This window comes from Sinohyriopsis cumingii, chromosome 14 (assembly GCF_028554795.1).
Source record: "Sinohyriopsis cumingii isolate HCF-2022 chromosome 14, ASM2855479v2, whole genome shotgun sequence".
In the NCBI taxonomy this organism is placed as follows: Eukaryota; Metazoa; Mollusca; class Bivalvia; order Unionida; family Unionidae; genus Sinohyriopsis; species Sinohyriopsis cumingii.
This window is the reverse complement of record NC_142974.1, coordinates 35,860,451-35,878,408: the sequence shown is the minus strand read 5'-3', so window position 1 is coordinate 35,878,408 and position 17,958 is coordinate 35,860,451. Positions and strand designations below refer to the sequence as shown.

The window sequence follows — 17,958 nt, the reverse complement described above, 5'->3', positions numbered from 1 at the left end:
TCACCGGCTTTTTTCACACATTTATCAACGCCGCTATCAATACTGTCTTTGATGTCCACGATTGATATATTCGAGTCCTTGATGCTACCACGGTCAGTAAAAACGGGAAAGTTACCAGGGGCAGCTGTACGAACATTACGGATTAAATCATTCCACTTAATGTTGCTCGTTCTTAATTTTCCTTGCCGGTCTTGGAAAACAGCAACTTCATCCGGGTCAACTCCGGCTAGATCCAAAAGATTATCGACATCATCGTGGGTCGCATATTTTGAGAGATCTACGTCGGTGCTTGGTTTACTTCTTCGCGAAGATCTTCCGTAAATATCCACCATTATTCTTATTGCTGTTTTTCAAATGCGTGAGAAGTCCTTTGGACTTCCGTGGTATATTCATGCACGAGTTTATGAGGAGACGTTGCTGGATTTCTTGAGATTGCATCAAGAACATTTAAAACCTCCCTTCCGCAAATTGGGGGATCAGTTAAGGTTTGTGTTGGTAACGTCGACTGGTACACCCGAATTGGAAATCCTTCCGATTTCTTGACATACTTGAGAAACTCAACTGGCGGTGCTAAACCGTACGAATCAAAATAGATAATTCCACGTGGATCGATCGCGTAAGCAACCCAGTGAGTTCCAGGACCGTCTTTGTTGTCGAGATTAATAATTCCAGTTTCCGGATTTCGCGGCCGCGTCGGTAATTGATCTCGCATAAATACTCCTCGGAAATGTTTTATACGTAATTTTTTAACAGCATCGAGTAAATCAAAATTGGACGCTGGAAGCTTCAATGGAAACTCTCTGAGTTTCTGCGTTAGATTTTTTTTGGATACCAGGATGCGGGAGTTCCCGGTAGTCTTAACCCGCTTCCCTTTTTTTTATACCCGTGTCCCGTTGCTTTCTTTAGTGCCATTCCAGCTGCGGTTCCAACTGCACCTAACGCAGCAGCTTTTGCCGCTGCGCCAAGTATTCCTGGAATTGCTGCGGCGAGTATTGGGATGAGAGGAAATATTCCACCGGTGACAGTCATATCTTTGATAGCTGCAACAGAAAAATCAAGTCGGACACCGGTTTTTGCTGTTAATGCCTTATTGAAATGTTTAAGCTGATTAGCCGTCAATGACAATTTGTTTGGGCCACTACCAAGTTGATCTCGTCGCAGCGTTATTGATGTCCCACACGTGCTTGCTTTTTTCGATTGCAATTTCTTTGTTTGACCGGAAGTCAAGGTGACATTAACGTGACTGTATGACATTTATATTTCAAAAACTAATCTAATTGTTACATATTTTCTACGGGAGCGTCAATAACTCTCATTCGTCCACCAGCACCTTCAAGTAGCATTGCTTTATCGGAGAGTATAACCGCGATAGCTCTAAAACCACCAACGGGAAATTCATTAATATTTGCGCGGAAGTGTATATCAACGACTGATTGTTTGGTCAGATCAAGATGTTCCAGCGAAAAGTAGTAAATGGGATACAACGTTGTAAAATCCAATTGTGATATTTGCAGACCAGTATCGACATTTTGATCGCGTCCCATAAATGACATCAGACGATGATACGCGCGGGCGACCTGATTGTTTGCATAATCTACCGTTATATCCTCGGATGGTTCTTGATGTCCGTTTATTCGCAGCGAAACCCCAGAAACAGCAAATTTATCAAATATCATATGTGAATGTAGTTGTGAATTTACTCGTGCGTTAGTCTGAAGTGCTATAAAAATGTGTCGCGGTGCTGATACACCCTGCTGTGATGAGATATGCCACGTGAATTGTCCAACACCGGCACCTTGAATAGAATCTGTTGTTGTTGTTAACCAGGATATCAGTGATTTACCACCTGTGTCCATAAAAGAAAGTAACCGTTGCTCTTCAGCGAGTGATGGAGACATTACTGGCATCCACAACGCAAGTTTAAGTAATGTTACTTTACCCTGATTAGTAGCAGGAGCAACAGCAGGAGGAGCATCGTTTCGCCAGATAGCGTCATTGTCGTCGCCCTTTCGCACAAGTACAACTGTATGCTTGGCTCCAAAAATAACCTTTCTGACATTTCTGCAGAATCCAAAGATGTGAGACAGTGGAATTGCGCATGAAAATCTCCTATTAGCATCCTTTAACATTGCCCTACGCGTTGCAAACCCGAGATTGTAATCCGGGTTGGGAAATGATACATTTTCAGTATCAGCATCAGCATTACCAGCATTGTTTCTTAGTCGTCTCAAAACGGTAGGTCTACCATCGGGACGATCATAATTATCCTTGGTGAACATCATCGTCGGTCCAGCCGATCTGGTGTAATCATCGGAGTATCGTGCTAATCCCACGATTGTTGTAGCAACGTCAACATTATCCTGAATTGTTTCAATTTCTCTCCCGTCAATGCTGTATGAGGCACTTCTGAATAGTGCCATGATACCATTATTAACAAAACCAACTCGGAAATCATCTCCATATGGTGTATTAGCGTCAACATTTGTTACAATTTCCCCCGTGACTTCAAGAAATGCTTCAGCGGGTAAGAAATATCTACTTGTGTCCTGAACTTGTAATTCAATTCGCCCTCGCTGATTAGGATTTCTTGCTTCGTAAGAATAAAACTGAAAATCGCGGACGGATTCATCTTTGAGTATTGGTGCATCCATGTCAAATGCGGGATCGGATACACGTTTAAACATTTTATATAAAATTATTGTCGTCTAAAACGAAGACCACTTCGGGAAATTCCACTTCCTGATATCAGGCTCGTATTTATTTGCTCGGGTATTTGGGTTACAAGTTCTGCAAGTTTTTGATTGGCAGCATCATTTATTACTTTACTGACGTCCGCGGGCATAAGTTCAGTACTGGCCAGTTTCACCGGTGGCGGTTTTTTTGATCTACGAGTTAACCGTGACAGTCTATCCCGGACTGACGCAAATGCCTTCCCGGCGAGATCACCAACAGTGCCAAGTGCCTTATCCTTGACAACATCAATAGCTTTCATCGACAATTGTTTTGCAATTGGAATCGCTTTAGGGGCTATTCTTGAAAACAAACCAGTAATTGTATCACCGAGACCATCTCCGTAGGTTGCTCTGTAGACTGGTAATCGCGAGTTCACTACGCGGACCTGCAATACGCTAGCGTGTCCAGGCTGAGAATTGTGCACGATCATTTTATTTAATTATTGTTTCTCTAACTTAGTCACTGCGGTAGTCGTCGACGAGTTCATCAATAAGTCCCCGGTAGATGCCGATATCCATAATGCCACGCTGAAATAATCTTTGACAGATATCTGCGGCTTCGTTTATGATTTCACGAGAGTTGTTTCCGGCACGTCTTCCTCCGATGAGAACTTCCAACCGTGATACGTCATTGATGATATTATCAGGACAAGTAATATGACCACCAAGACCACTACCTGTAGCTGTATCTGATACTCCAAGATTTTCAAGAATATCATCGAATTCCTCCCTCCCCGCGGGTGGTGCATCATAAAATTCTTTCTCTGAAGATTGCGGTCGAAAAGGTTGTTGTCGCTGCGGTGGTGGAGGTTGTTTTTTCTCCGGTTGTTGCTCTTGTGGAGGTTGTATTCGTTGTTGCTGCTGCTGTTGTTGTTTTAGTTTTTTCATTCGCTCGATATAAAGGCCTTTTACTTCTTCGTTAAGAGTTCTATACTCCAAATCATCATCTCGTGCCTGCGCTTTATTGTTATATATTCGATATATCCACTTGATAAGTTTATCATCAGTTATTTTATCATAAGGGGGTTTTAAAATTTTTTGTTTATAAAATATACTACCTAATATTTTTACAGGTAATTCTTTTCGTTTAGTATTTTTAATATCTTCAACAACACCTTCCTTAAATCTTACACTTAATTCTACGTCTTCTTTTACTAGTTTTGGTTTTCCCTTGGCGGCGACGTCAGTACCCTCAAGTATTTCTTCACCGACAGGTGGAGGTTGAGCCGCAGCAATATCAGTTGGAAGATCTCGTAAAATCTTCTTTGTCTGTTTAGTTCTTCGTGCTATTTTTTCAGCCTGCGTCGCAGTTTGTTTTGATACCGGAAGAAGATCTTCTTTGATGACAGTTGTAACTTTCTCAGTAGCTTTGGTCACGGGTTTAAATAATTCCTCCGCGGATTCTGCAAAGACTTCCCGTGCTTGCTGTCTTAGTTGTAATTTTTCTCTGACCCGTTCGCGGACAGGAAGAAATTTCTGAATTGCTTCGAGACGTTCTCGAGCTAGTCTAGTCGTAAGTGCTTCTCCAATATTTGCCATTATTTATTTGTCAATGATTTAATTTCCCGTGTGACAATAAACCTACATGACCCGCGAACACGATATCGCGTCGGCCTCGACACAATTTTTGCAGCATAAATTATTTCGACGCGTGTTTTTATGTAGGCGTAGAAGTCCCTTGACTTCCAGTTGGGAATCTCCGATTGAGAAATGCTGTGCATTTCCGTGGAAGTAGTTTATTTCACCGAAATAGGCTTCTATCGAGAAGTAATTCCCGTGGAATAGTTATTTTTAAATTTAGTTTCGGTCTGTTCACCCCCTCTGCTGCTTCATTTCATGATGTTATCAATTACATACTGAACCATAAAATTTTAATAGAAGCAGAGATATCGAGTAAAAAAACAAAATGGTAGAAAAGTTTATTTGAATTCTATATTGAAACACTTCTGGAAAACAAGCATAAAGAGAAATACTGCAAATTACGCTGGTCATTTTGTTCCTTCTTTCAGAATGATCTCTTGACAATGGATGAATTGTGGAATAAGAAATCAAAACAGGCATTGCCAACTTTTCAAAACAGTTTTTATTTTATCTTTCTTTTTTCATTTTTCCTATATTTTTTCGTCTGATATTTGAAAACCGGGCAAACAAAGCACTGTAGAGTTATAACCCTCTCAATAGTCTTTATCCTTACTAAAAAAACACAAGTGCCTGTGACTGTAAATACTATTTAAGATGAATTATAATGTAAAGAATAACAAAGCAAACTAATAATAATTATTCATGACTAATGAGTTCGTGTGTGGTTTAGATTTTTTAATGAATTTTTAAAATAATTTCCCTCATATTGCTATGATGTCTGCAGTGTGATTGTTTATAGTGATGTCTAGCACTGGGGCATCATGCCACAGACATTTAGCATGATGTCCCACCCAGTCACATTAACTTGACACCAGGCCGACCAGTCCTAACACTAACCTCTTAATGATGAGCGCCAAGCGAAGCAGCTGTTAGTACCATTTTTGTAAGTCTTTGGTATGACTTGGCCACAGGATTGAACCCATGACCTCCAGCATCTGAGGTGGACTCTCTAACCAATAGGCCACCAGAGCGGTTCATGACTGATGAAGTCTAAAATAACTTGCAAGATGTATCGTTTTGTATCGATTCCCCATCTGTTGTATCAATATGTGTACCATAGCAGCTAAAGTATGCTGCTAAATGAAAGAGCAGATCATGAACATTCAAATTCATTTGCATAACCAGCATGTAAATCTGAAAATTAAATGATATGAAATCATCAATGTGAACAAACAAACATTGAAAATTTGAATAATGCACTTAATAATAATAATGTGAAATAACTTACACATGATGAATTGAAAGTGAAATATATAAGACTTAATGGAACTATTGCTTTTAATACAGATACATAGCACTTGTTGCCTTTAGTGCTTGCAGGAAAAATTAATAATTGTGGCTGATACAGGGTAAAATATTTACTTTATTGTAAAATGGAGCAATTGAACCCTTGTGACAAAGATTTTAAGTTTATATTAATAAATAACAGACAATTAAAAAATGACCATACAAAGCATAAGGTAAGGAAAACGTACCATTTTTTATGACAAATTGAAATGTTCTTGTTAGCTTGTCTTTAGCATAGGACTCATCTATAATATTTCAACACAGCGAAGATGTCATGTGAACATCTTTTTGACTATAAGGTGACAAAGCCCTTCTGTAAAGATCCATATAATTATCAGCTGAAATAAAGAAGGAAATAATCATAAATTACAATGATATTTTATGCGCAAAGGAACAGTAAAGATACTATGGTCTAAAGAAAAAACATGTTAAAAATAATGCTTAATTGATCAAATAATTTAACCTAAGAACAGTAAGTTTGGTGATTATAATATGGTGATAATGATGTTAGGGGTTCTCCATAAAGTATGTATGAAACAACTGTGATTTTTTACCACCTTTCCCCTTACAGACTGCACAGAATATATTTTTGTACACCCCACTGTGTAAACATATTGGTGAGTCACCATCCCTTTTCCAAGAATAGCTGGGACAATTGAATTTTGAATGATGAAGTTATTAGGATATTCATTAAATATAAGCAGAGGTTTAAATTATTACTAAGTAATGAAACTTTACAAATGAAAATAAGAAAGTGTTAAACAACAACTAATATTTAGTAGATTTTATCAGGTTAAAAAGTGTAATAGTCAAAAATCAGAAAGTGACTAAATTTATGATTTCAACCAATCGAACTGGATTACTGGAATATTTTCAGGATTGTCATCACTTGGAATGACAAAATGACCGATTTCAATTTTTATCACCAGCTTTGACATCATCGAAATCATGAACATCAACAGTTCTTTTCATGAGTGAGAACCATTGTAAGCTGTGTATAATCATGTGACATTTCATGCTGAACTGTAAATGGTGATAAATTCCAAACACAACACATACATGCTTTTGAATCTCACTATTATAAAAGTAATTGGACAATATGTGTCAAACAGGTAATCAATGTGCCTCTTGGTTCATCCAAATGCAATATGTTGTCAAAAAATGGCAAGGTACCGCTTCACAAATTCTCATGAGGCATCAGGGTTTGGATTGCATAATATGTCAGATCATGAGATATCCCAACCGGTCCTGTCAGAAAATGAAGAATAAATATGTCTTCCACAATGTGCACCATGGGCAAGAACACTACAAGGTAATCACACTTCATAACTTTAAGTAGTAACTGGCTCTGCTTGACTTGGCATAGGAGCCACTTTGCATCTAACTCATCTGCTGGTTATGATTCTGACTTGACTGGCTGAACATCTCTAAATAAACATCAGTTAGCAAGGGATTTTGACAACTGCAGCTGCAGAAAATGCTTATTAACAGTCACCCTGCTGCCAATGCTTTTTCAAAACACTTCACCCTCACTCCATGTATACATACTTTATGGATGACCCATTAGTTTAAGGGAAAAAACATATATGACAGAATGAATTAGACAGGTCAGTATCACAAGCTTTATATAAATCATTATATATTAATGGTAAATGTAAATTTATATGGACATGTTATTTCAGAGGTCTCGGAAATGCTTAATCACGCGTATTTGGACGCCAATGTTTTATCTTGGATGTAATAGGTGGGCGGCAACAATCAAAGACTTGCCTGTCATGCTTCAGCCACCTGCTTAGTGGGTAAATGTGTTGATTCATTAGCTGTGTTGATATAAATATATTTACATTGACATAATTTAGTGGCTGAACGACCCATTGATATACAGGTTGCCATTATAAGAGTACATTAAAAAAGAACACGATGCAATAGCTGGGTGGCAGGTTCAAAGACTCTAACTGGTGGCTGGGTGGGACAATGTATTGATATTTACTGTGAATGAATTCAGAGGCAGAAAGAACCGGAGATGTAAATGTGGTCATTTATAAGCGTACATCAAATAAATAAATTTATATTTTATTATTGTCTTAATTTCTGAGCAAAGTAGAATAAGCAGTGCATGTGACCTCGGAATCAATACATGCTGAGACTTAAACAAAATACCATTCGCAAATTTGGATAAGTATTTTGGGGTTAAAGAGCAAACTGACAAAGACTGTAAAGAGATTCAGAAGAGTACTCAAGTTCCTAGTCTAGAACTGATAGTTCGGATGACACAGTATCTAAATGTATGAAAGAGCTTGGAATAAGACATTCTTTGGATTGATAAAATGTGCGTGTGTGTGTGTTTAACGTAGCTTTAATAATTGTTCAGTCCTATCACTATGATGTCTAAAGTGCGACAGTTTATAGTGATGTCTTGCACTGGCGCATCATGCCGCAGACATGTAACATGATGTCTCACGCAGTCACATTATCCTGACATGACACCAGGCTGACCATTCCTAACACTAACCTCTTAATGCTGACCGCCAAGCGAGGCAGCTGTTATTACCATTTTTGTAAGTCTTTGGTATGACTCGACCGGGCATCGAACCCACAACCTACCGCATCCGAGATGGACTCTCTAAACACTAGGCCACCGGAGCGGTGGGGGGAAGATGATGTTACATGTCTGCAGCATGATGCCCCAGTGCTAGACATCACTATAAACTGCCACACTGCAGACATCATAGTGATAGGACTGAACAATTATTACAGCTGCGTTAAACACACACACGCACATACTCGTTTTCCAGAAATCAACTGGCAAAGAAGAACTAGTATCTTACGGTCCTGTAGTGCATATAAAATATGTACATGGTGCTATGCAAAAAAAACTTAAATTTTCGAGATATTAAACCCGCGATATCGTAGGAAGAAATGTAACTGCAAGAACCAAACTAAATGTAAATGAATTCTTACTAACAGTTTCATTATATATAATAGTACTAAATAGTAATAAAACAATGCGATCGTATTACCAATTCACGAAAACTGATAACGGTAACAGTCTGGCGTATATAATGTATGGTTTAAATTCCATTTTAATTTCAAAACTTATCTATTAAAATATAAACTTTTAACGTTTAATGAATTCAAAGTTACGTTTTAAACAATAATAATAATAATAATAATAATAATAATAATATTTGAGAAATTGAGACAATCCACGAAAATTGATAACGCGAACAATGGTGTTGTCAATTGAATTAGTAGTTAAATATTGTAATAGTAAACAATATAAAATGTAATTATCAGCGCTTAAATAAAACGTGAAATGAATTATTAGTAATGGTTAAAGTATATATACCACCAGCCAGATAACACAATACCATATTTCGAGCAGAACAAGTCTCAATGGTGAAAGGAACTAGGTTGTTTTCTTTAAAACCACAATGTCGAATGAAAACTGTCGTTTGTACCAAACTCATTTGCATATTTGCATATATGAATATTTAATGACTGGCAGGATTTCTCCGTTACCCCAAGTGATATCATCAAAATCATGAACCATAACAGTTCTTTTCTCAGGTGACAATTTCTGTAAGGTGTGTGCGATCATGTGACATTTCAAGATGGCTTAGGATGAGTAATTAATTTAAGACACGCTTCTGAATCTCACGCTTATAAAAGTAAAGGACAATACGTGTCTAAAAGGCAATCCATGTGTCTATCCAAATACAATACTGTCCCAGTCTGGCAAGGTATGGCTTCACAAATTCGCATGAGGCACCATGGTCTGGAATGCATATTCTGTCGGAATCATGAGATAAAATAACTGGTCATGTCAGAAAATGAAGAGGAAAAAATGTCTTCTGCAAAGTGCACCATGTGCAATAAAACTACAACATATCACACTTCATAATTCTAAGCAGATATTGACTCTGCCTGACATGGTATACCAGCCACTTTGCATCTAACTCATCTGCTAGTTATGTTTCTGACTTGACTAGTCTTCATAAACATCACTGTTATCAAGGAATATTGACCCCTATCGCTGCAGAACATACTTAGCAGTTACCCTGCCACATATACAGGCTACTGCTTTTTGAATTTTTTTCAACACATCCCACCTCCACTCAATGAATACATACTTTATGCTCGACCTATTAGTGTCACAGAAAAAATAAAGTGACAGAATTAACTAATCATATCATTATCACAAGATTTACCGGTACATGCATTATATAATATACAGGTGACCGCTCTGGTGGCCTAGTGGTTAGAGCATCCGCCTCGGATGTGGAAGGTCGTGGATTCAAACCACAACTGAGTCATATCAAAGACTTCAAAAAATGGTAATAACAGCTGCCTTGCTTGGTGCTCAGTATCAAGAGGTTAGTGTTAGGACTGGTTGGTCTGGTGTCAGGATAATGTGCCTGGGTGGAAGATGATGCTGCATGTCTGGGGAATGATAAACCAGTGCTAGACATCACTATAAGCTGCCACTGCAGACATTATAGTGATATGACTTAAATTGTTTTAAAGCTATGTTAAAAATCTAAAACACATACTGTAATATACAGGCAAATGTACGTTTATATGGACATGTTATTCGTAAAACTCGAACAGTACTGATTGTTATTGTCACCAGATATGGATATGCACTGACAAAGTTATCAATCAACTTAATGCATCCGCTGAACAGACTTCTGATGTTAATGATCAGCTGACTGTAAAATATCAATATGATTACCATAAAGGTTGTAAAATGTCTGTTTTAGGAGATTTTTGGATGGATTTTGGTACGTATAGGATATGGGAAGATATGGACCAGTATATAGACCCAGCAAAGTCTTTACAACTACTACGGTAACATACATTTGAGTGATGAAGCTGTATAATGTATATTTATCATTTAAGTAGACCAAAAAGGGTCTTAAAACTTGTGTAGTTATGTCACAAAATTTATGAGACTCAGTCAATTCAGTTTTTGATTTAAAATGATTAAAATTCGAATTATTTGTTTCCTTTTGTTTTGATTTTCTGTTGTCTACTATACATGAGTGCTTTGATATTTCAGGTCATAAAGTCTGCAATCAGCAAGAAAGTTAATAAAAACAATGACCCTCAAGATATAATTTAAGTCTGTTGTTGTCATTTGTATTAAAATGAATTTATTTTCCACTATAAATCAGATGGCTGTGGGAAACAAACAATAAACAGACGTTATGTAAAGTCCTAGTTGTGAAAGGGGAGTTACTCTGATATTGCAGTAAGACCAGCAACAAAAAAATAATCTGATAATGGCATATACTTGTATTAATGTTGGAAATTTAATGTATCATTGTGTTGCACAAAGTGTAATCAACTTGAAAAATGGATGCTACTTCTATGGTACTCATTATGCCACCTGTGCCCTACAGCAAGAGAAACTTATAAGAAAGAATTAAAGAAATGCATTTGTAAATAACCACCCACAATGACTGGAGTTGCTCTGTGATTGTTGCTGAGAATGAACAATCAATATGAGGATGAAAGTACATATCAACCTAAGACTGTTTGAACAACAACCGGTGTTCCAATGAAAAGTAATAAACTGTGTATAATGCAGCTTTCAAGTCAACACCTGTTAAATGCAAAAGCCACCAAAAAAACGACATTAACATGCTTCACATTTTGATTCTTATTTGCTAACAAAGATTCGATTTCCTAGTCATTGACCATCACAGTAATCATATGATCTAACTCTTGTATAACATTATCAGACAACAAACTGGCTAAACATTTTGTTAAAGTGATAGAAATTTTAAGAAGATATTGATTCTATCTGAGAACATAGGTTAAGGATATTATTTTGAAACAGTAGTATTCATGGGTTTATTTATCAAATAGTGTACGCGTCAGCAATCCTGACATTTTCCCAAAATGAACTGGTGATTTAGAACTAGTAACCTATGGTCATGTGGTACATATAAGTACACAATATGTGGTGCAATAGATAAAATAAATACTGAAAAGGTAAAAAATATCGAGATACCACAGAACCAGTATCGTCGGAAGCTAGGCCACACCATATTGGTTTTTCCACAGGGGCTCGTATCGTTACTTACAACTGACCTGTCATACATGTACTATTATACGATATTTATGTTGTCGAAATATCTAAAATGGGGAGGCAAGGGTCAAAGGAAACTCGGACTAATGTACTATATAATAACTACAATATAGCACATGCATGACAGGTCCATTGTAAAGAACGATACGAGCCCCAGTGGGTTTTTCAAAGATTTTTTTTTTACCAGTCCTCGAAAATTAATAAGGGTAATAAACTTAGAAGTGTTTTAATCGGAAAGAAATGTAATTGCCAGTACCCAAATAAAATGTAAATTATTTCTTAGTAACGCTGTCAGTATACATACTAATACGAGTACTGCCGTGTAGACAAAATAATGCGATCTTATTACTAAAACACGAAAACTGATAACGGTCATAAATGGGTATGAGGCGTACTGTTTCGTTTAATTTCAGTTCTAATTTAAAAACGTGTCTATTAAAAAATATAAACGTACAAAGAATTCATAGATACGGTTATAATAACAATAATAATAATAATAAAAATAAATAATAATAATAATAAAACTAAAACTACTAGCGAATAAACCTTGCAATTCAACCAATCCACGAAAATTGATAACGCCACCAATGGCGGTCTAATTTCAAATAGAACTTAAAAAATTGTAATAATAAACAAAATAAAATGTAATTACCAGCGCTGAAATGAAACGTACAATGCATTATTAGTAACGGTTCAAGTATATACACAACCGGTCTGATAACATAATACTAAATTTCCAGCAGCACAAGTCTCAACGTCAATGTTATTTTCTATAAACCACAATGTCCAATGAAAACCATCGTTTCAACAAAGTCATTTGCATATTTGCATAAATGAATATTTAATGATTGGTAGGATTTCTCCATTATCCCAAGTGTGGTAATGATATGTGTGCACTCTCCTTGGGATTTATCAACAGTGTTTATCAATGATACAAAGTTGCAAACAATGTTGACAAAATACGGTAAATTTCTATGTTACGTGGAATGTATACTGTGATGTATTCAATGTTTTGTTATTGTTGTTGTTTCTTAAACCTATATTAATGTTCTAAAAATCGATTATTATTAATTAAATATGAAAATATCCAAAGGCCTCTCTCTCTCTCTCTCTCTCTCTCTCTCTCTCTCTCTCTCTTTGAACAATCGTAGCTAGATACGCGCTAAAATCTATGAAATGACGAGCGTAGAAGTTTTTCGTTTGGTTCATCTCATGATGTCTCTGGACTTAATGAATGATGATAAAAGTTAAGTCAAACCGACTAAAGAATGAGAGAGAGGGTGTTTTAAAGTCAAACTGACGAGAGACAGAGAAAGTGTGTTTTATGGTCAGTAGTAGTAAGGTGGGTCACCCTACGTACAATGGGCATTAGCATTACAGAGACCCCTGGGTCACTCTACGTACAATGGAAATTTAACACGGAGAAAAATCGTGGGTCACTCTACGTACAAGGGGAATTTAACATGGAGAAAAATCGTGGGTCACTCTACGTACAAGGGGAATTTAACATGGCAATAAATCGTGGGTCACTCTACGTACAAGGGGAATTTAACATGGTGAAAAATCGTGGGTCACTCTACGTACAAGGGGAATTTAACATGGGGAATAGAGTTTGGGCTTGTTAGGGGATTTTTTTTTTAAAAAAATTTTTTTAAAAAAAAGGGTAGGCAATTGAAAAGTCATTCTCTTTTCGAGAAATATGGGGCCCTGAAAAGGGCCTTTGAGTTTTCTTCTTCTGCTTCTAATTTCTTCTTTTTCGCCACCAAGTTGTTATTTTCTCTCCTACACTCTTTCTCTTCTTTTTTTTTCTCCTCTTCTTTCTTCTCTTCCTCCTCTTCTTTCTTCTTCTCTTCCTCCTCTTCTTTCTTCCTCTTCTCATTTTCTTCTTCTTTTTCAATTTTTTCGTTCCATTTGCGTATTCTTATCCTTTCCTCTTCATCCTCCTTCTCCTCCTTTATCTCTTTCATGACACCACTTATCATATCCTTTACCTTTCTTAAGTTATTAATTTCCATCTTTACACGATGGGGACTATAGGAATAGTGGTCTTCAACGAGTCGAATTAACATCTGTTCCATCATTCCTATATTGTCCAAAACGTCTTGCAATGTTTGCATTTTGTCCATTTGGTTATAAGCCATCTTCTTTGTAGAATGGTTTGAACGACGAATACTGTGGGTTCTTATAGTGAAAGCGCGGACGTGATGGAAAACATCCCCCTAAAACATAAAATTGATCTTACCTAGATCATGACCCAACAACGCGCGGACGTGAAGGAAAACATCCCCTACTTTCTCATTTCATATAATCAAACCCGAACTATACTCTTCACATACGCTAAAAAACAATAAACAAACCCATAATCTACTATTCACACTAACTTACGTGAGCAGTTACGAACACTAACACAAACACTAACACACATACACTCACACTATGAATAAAGAGTTAGTGTTTATATTCACACTACTCTACCTACACACATTGGCAAATGAATAGTTATTTCTTTTCTACAGTATTGGGTAGCCCTGAAAAGGGCTGTTGGTTTTTTTTTAACTCCAGATGCACCTATCTAATGGTTGCACCTTCCAGGCCTGGCGCCACACACACATCTTTGACTCCAGTCTCTTTTTACTTTTTGTCTTCAGAGTGCAGAGGCGGGATAATTCGCTTCAGCACCCCAATCCTCTGTCTCGGGAATATTGTACGACATCCTCTCTCCTATTTTCTTTTCCTCTTCTTCCCTTTCTCTTCTCTCCCCCTCTTCCTTCTTTATTCTTGCTTCTTCTACGATAGCCTCCGCTGATAGTTCATTTACTATGCGCCTGGCATATTCCAGGTGCATCTGGAGTTCTAGCAGCTTTACAATCCTTGTATTCATTGTCTTGCTGTTAACAGGTCGACGATGGGTAGCCCAACTGACGATTAGTTTTTAATTTATACTGAAAGCGCGGACGTGAAGGAAAACATCCCCCTAAAAACATAAAATTGATCTTACTTAGATCATGACCAAAGAAACAACGCGCGGACCTAAAAGAAACACTCACTCACTTTTTTATGCTACCCATCCCTATTTTAAAATATTTTATAAATCACTTCAATTGACTATCCACATATGCAAAGCAATCCAATCTAACCTCAAATATACACCTCAAACGCCAAAAAAGACATCATTTTAATCTACTATCCTTACCAACTTACTTGAACACTTACTAACACCAACACACAAACACATACCCTCACATTTTTTTAAAAAAGAGTTAGTGTTTATATTCACACTACTTTACTTACACACATTGGCAAATGGGTTGTTATTTCTTTTCTAGAGTATTGGGGTAGCCCTGAAAAGGGCTGTTTTTTGTTTGCTATGGCATTCTTTTTTAGTTTCTAAGAATGCGTCGTCCTCTGAGGATAGACTTTCTGACGATAGGTCTGCTTCTTCGGAAAGAGAAGAAGAACTCTTTGGTGTCGATACGACAATCGACAAAGCCTCTGTCAGCTTCAGGTTCCTGCTGCTGCTGCTGTTGCTGCTGTTGCTGCTGTCTCTGAAGTCTGTACTTCTCCGTCCATTCTTCTTTTTCCCTGTTCACTTCTTCTCTGAAGAGCTCTTCTATCAAGTCTTCAGTGATTTTTAACATTCTCACATTCTCTATTTCTTCTGGCTTCGGTATCAGACTGTGTCTGACCCTATGCAAATTCACGTAGGCGTCGTTGAGCTTAGCTAGTTTGGAGCACATCTTCGTAGGAGGATGAGTCGACAATGGATGGTTAGACTGGAATCAACCCGGTTCTTAAAGTCAAAGCGCGGACGTGAAGGAAAACATCCCCCACACGGTTTTCGAGTTGCAACGTTCAATGAGTGTCATGAGAGGGATAGTAAGAAATGAAAGAGCATCAATCCAACATTCTTATAGCTAAACAAAAGACAAAGGCATTTTTTTTCAAAACACAACATTTTTTATTCAAAAATCACTTAACACTAATCAACAACTCTAACATTTTTATCAATAATCAAACACTATAACATCAAGCAATTGTTTCAAATGACAAACATTTTTTTCTCAATTGACAGTCTACTTTAAACAGGGCTGACAACGTTGTGAATGAAATTGTGATTTCCACTGTTGGAAATCATTAGGCCATTGATGGACACTACGTTTCCTAGCTTGAGACAAAAGATAAGCATAATGGTCACAAAACCATCGATCTACTTTCACATCGTTTCTAGTAGAAGAACGAGGATCAAAATGAGTCACTAAATGTTCTAAGGAATAGCCCAGGCTGCGATGATGCAGAAAATACACACAGTACTTTCCACACACCAAGGAATCTGTGCCTTGTAATTTCACATTATTGAATCGGGTGGTCTGAGCATTTCTTCTCATAAAGTCGATGATATCGTCTTCCAAAGGGGACAATCCGTACGAATCGAAATATTCCACACATCCTTCTTGAGGAAAGTAGACGGCTACCCAGTGGGTTCCTGGGAGATGACTGTCGTCCGTGTTGATCACGTAAGCTTGATGGTCTTTAGGTTTGCGATGAGGGAGTTCATCTTTAGCACAGATGACAGGATTCCAAGAAGCCGTATACGAACTGTGGTTCAAAAGGTAATAAAGTTCCCAGGTATCCATTGATTTGTGTGTGCTTTTTTTTTCTTCTTCACAGGTAATAATAAGTCGTCAATTCGATCCTGACTTTTTGCTTGAAAATGTCTGACGAATAAACGGTTATTCGTTCTGTTTCCTCACTCTGATTCAGGAGAGCTTCGATACGATGGATCTCTTGAGTGGTTAATGGTGGATTAGAATGTTCACGCAAGTCTTTATACCACTGATGCAACACGTCTTTGTTCGAGATGAGACTCCAAGCTTCGTCCAGATACTCGTCCAATTTTTCTTCTTGACTCAACATCAGACATTTATCGTGTTGAATTTGACTGGAATGATCGTTTTGACATCCATAACAATTTTTCTTGATCAATTCCGTCATTTTTTCCACCAAGTGTTTGGCAAAACAGGAGACTAAATGGGCTTCTTGTTCTGGCCATCTTGACTTCATCATAATCACTTCTTCTTCCACAGTCTCCTTACATTCCATGTCCAAAGTTTCTCCACTAGGTAAAGAGGGATAACAGTCTTCCATAGCTTCTAATAGTCTAGAATGACTTCTCTCAAACTGTTGATTTCTATCGTATTGTCAAATTCTGCATACAGGATGACGTTCAACGTTGGATCAGCAGGGTCTCGGTTTGCAAACTGAATTTCCAGACGAATCTGGCCTGATTTTATAGGGTGGAAATGTCCCTCGTCGCTGCCTTGGTCTGGAGTGAAATCGAAAGCCCACAAAGCATAGCCTCCTGCATAATCGTCGTACGTAATACCGTGACTGGTGTTGGTTCCTAACTGTCCGGTGGCTTCGTACAGGGACAAGTACGATCTCAAGTAATTGTTCTGGGTAAAGTTAGGCTCAAAGGGTCGGGTACACAAGGTCTTGCCGTCGCGACTGACTTCGATCTTGGACACGCTAGAGTGTCGAAACTCAAAAGGATTTTCGTTGTGAAGTCCATTGAAAGCTGAATTCCTGACGATACCAACGATCAAACGCTTGGGTAACTGTCCTTGGAACAGATGATCTTCGATCATGGATCGCTGTCCAACAGGAATGGTGAACGTTTTCACTTCCACGCGTCGTATGGGATACTTGGCGGTCGTTCTGCTCAACGTCTGACTGACGTCGTTTCCCACTTTAGGTAACACTTCCACACGACGCACGTAAAGTCGGGCTTCTTGGATAACAGTTTTGTATTCATTGGCATGGGCCATCAAATGGAAAGCGGCAGTGCTACGATTTAGTCTCAGGCGGATATCCACGCCGTTCAGCAAATACTTTTCTTGTAACCACATGTCCAAATGCAAACGATCCATCAGTTCTAAACTTCGCCCTTGCAGAATTTTAGTTCTACGTGTGTTAAACCCCACATTGTGATCATTGTCATCTTCTGTCAGGGCTGTGTCGTTAAACGTGTTTCCACCGGCCGTGTCAGGTTTCCATACTACGCAAGCATCCAGATGAGTATTCCTGGCTTCTTTTCCGTACGTCAAGAGATTTTCCAGGTAGGCACGATACGGGTAAGTATCCATGCTGCTGCTGACCAGTTTGTTATTCAAGTACAAGTCCACTTCACTGAACAAGGAATGC

General features: G+C 37.9%; 1 long non-coding RNA gene across 3 annotated transcripts; it reads right to left on the bottom strand.

The window, feature by feature from the left end:
• Positions 1-5,185: 5,185 nt before the first annotated feature.
• Positions 5,186-12,615, bottom strand: LOC149783571 (uncharacterized). 3 transcript variants are annotated; one of them, XR_016414037.1, is made up of 3 exons: positions 12,410-12,615; positions 5,849-5,998; positions 5,186-5,449 (listed from the first exon to the last, which is right to left on the bottom strand). It is a non-coding gene; the product is annotated as an uncharacterized LOC149783571 (long non-coding RNA). The 3 variants fall into 3 exon arrangements; XR_016414038.1 differs by having other exon boundaries at positions 5,186-5,446; XR_016414036.1 differs by having other exon boundaries at positions 5,186-5,507; positions 12,410-12,614.
• Between the last annotated feature and the right edge of the window lie 5,343 nt (positions 12,616-17,958).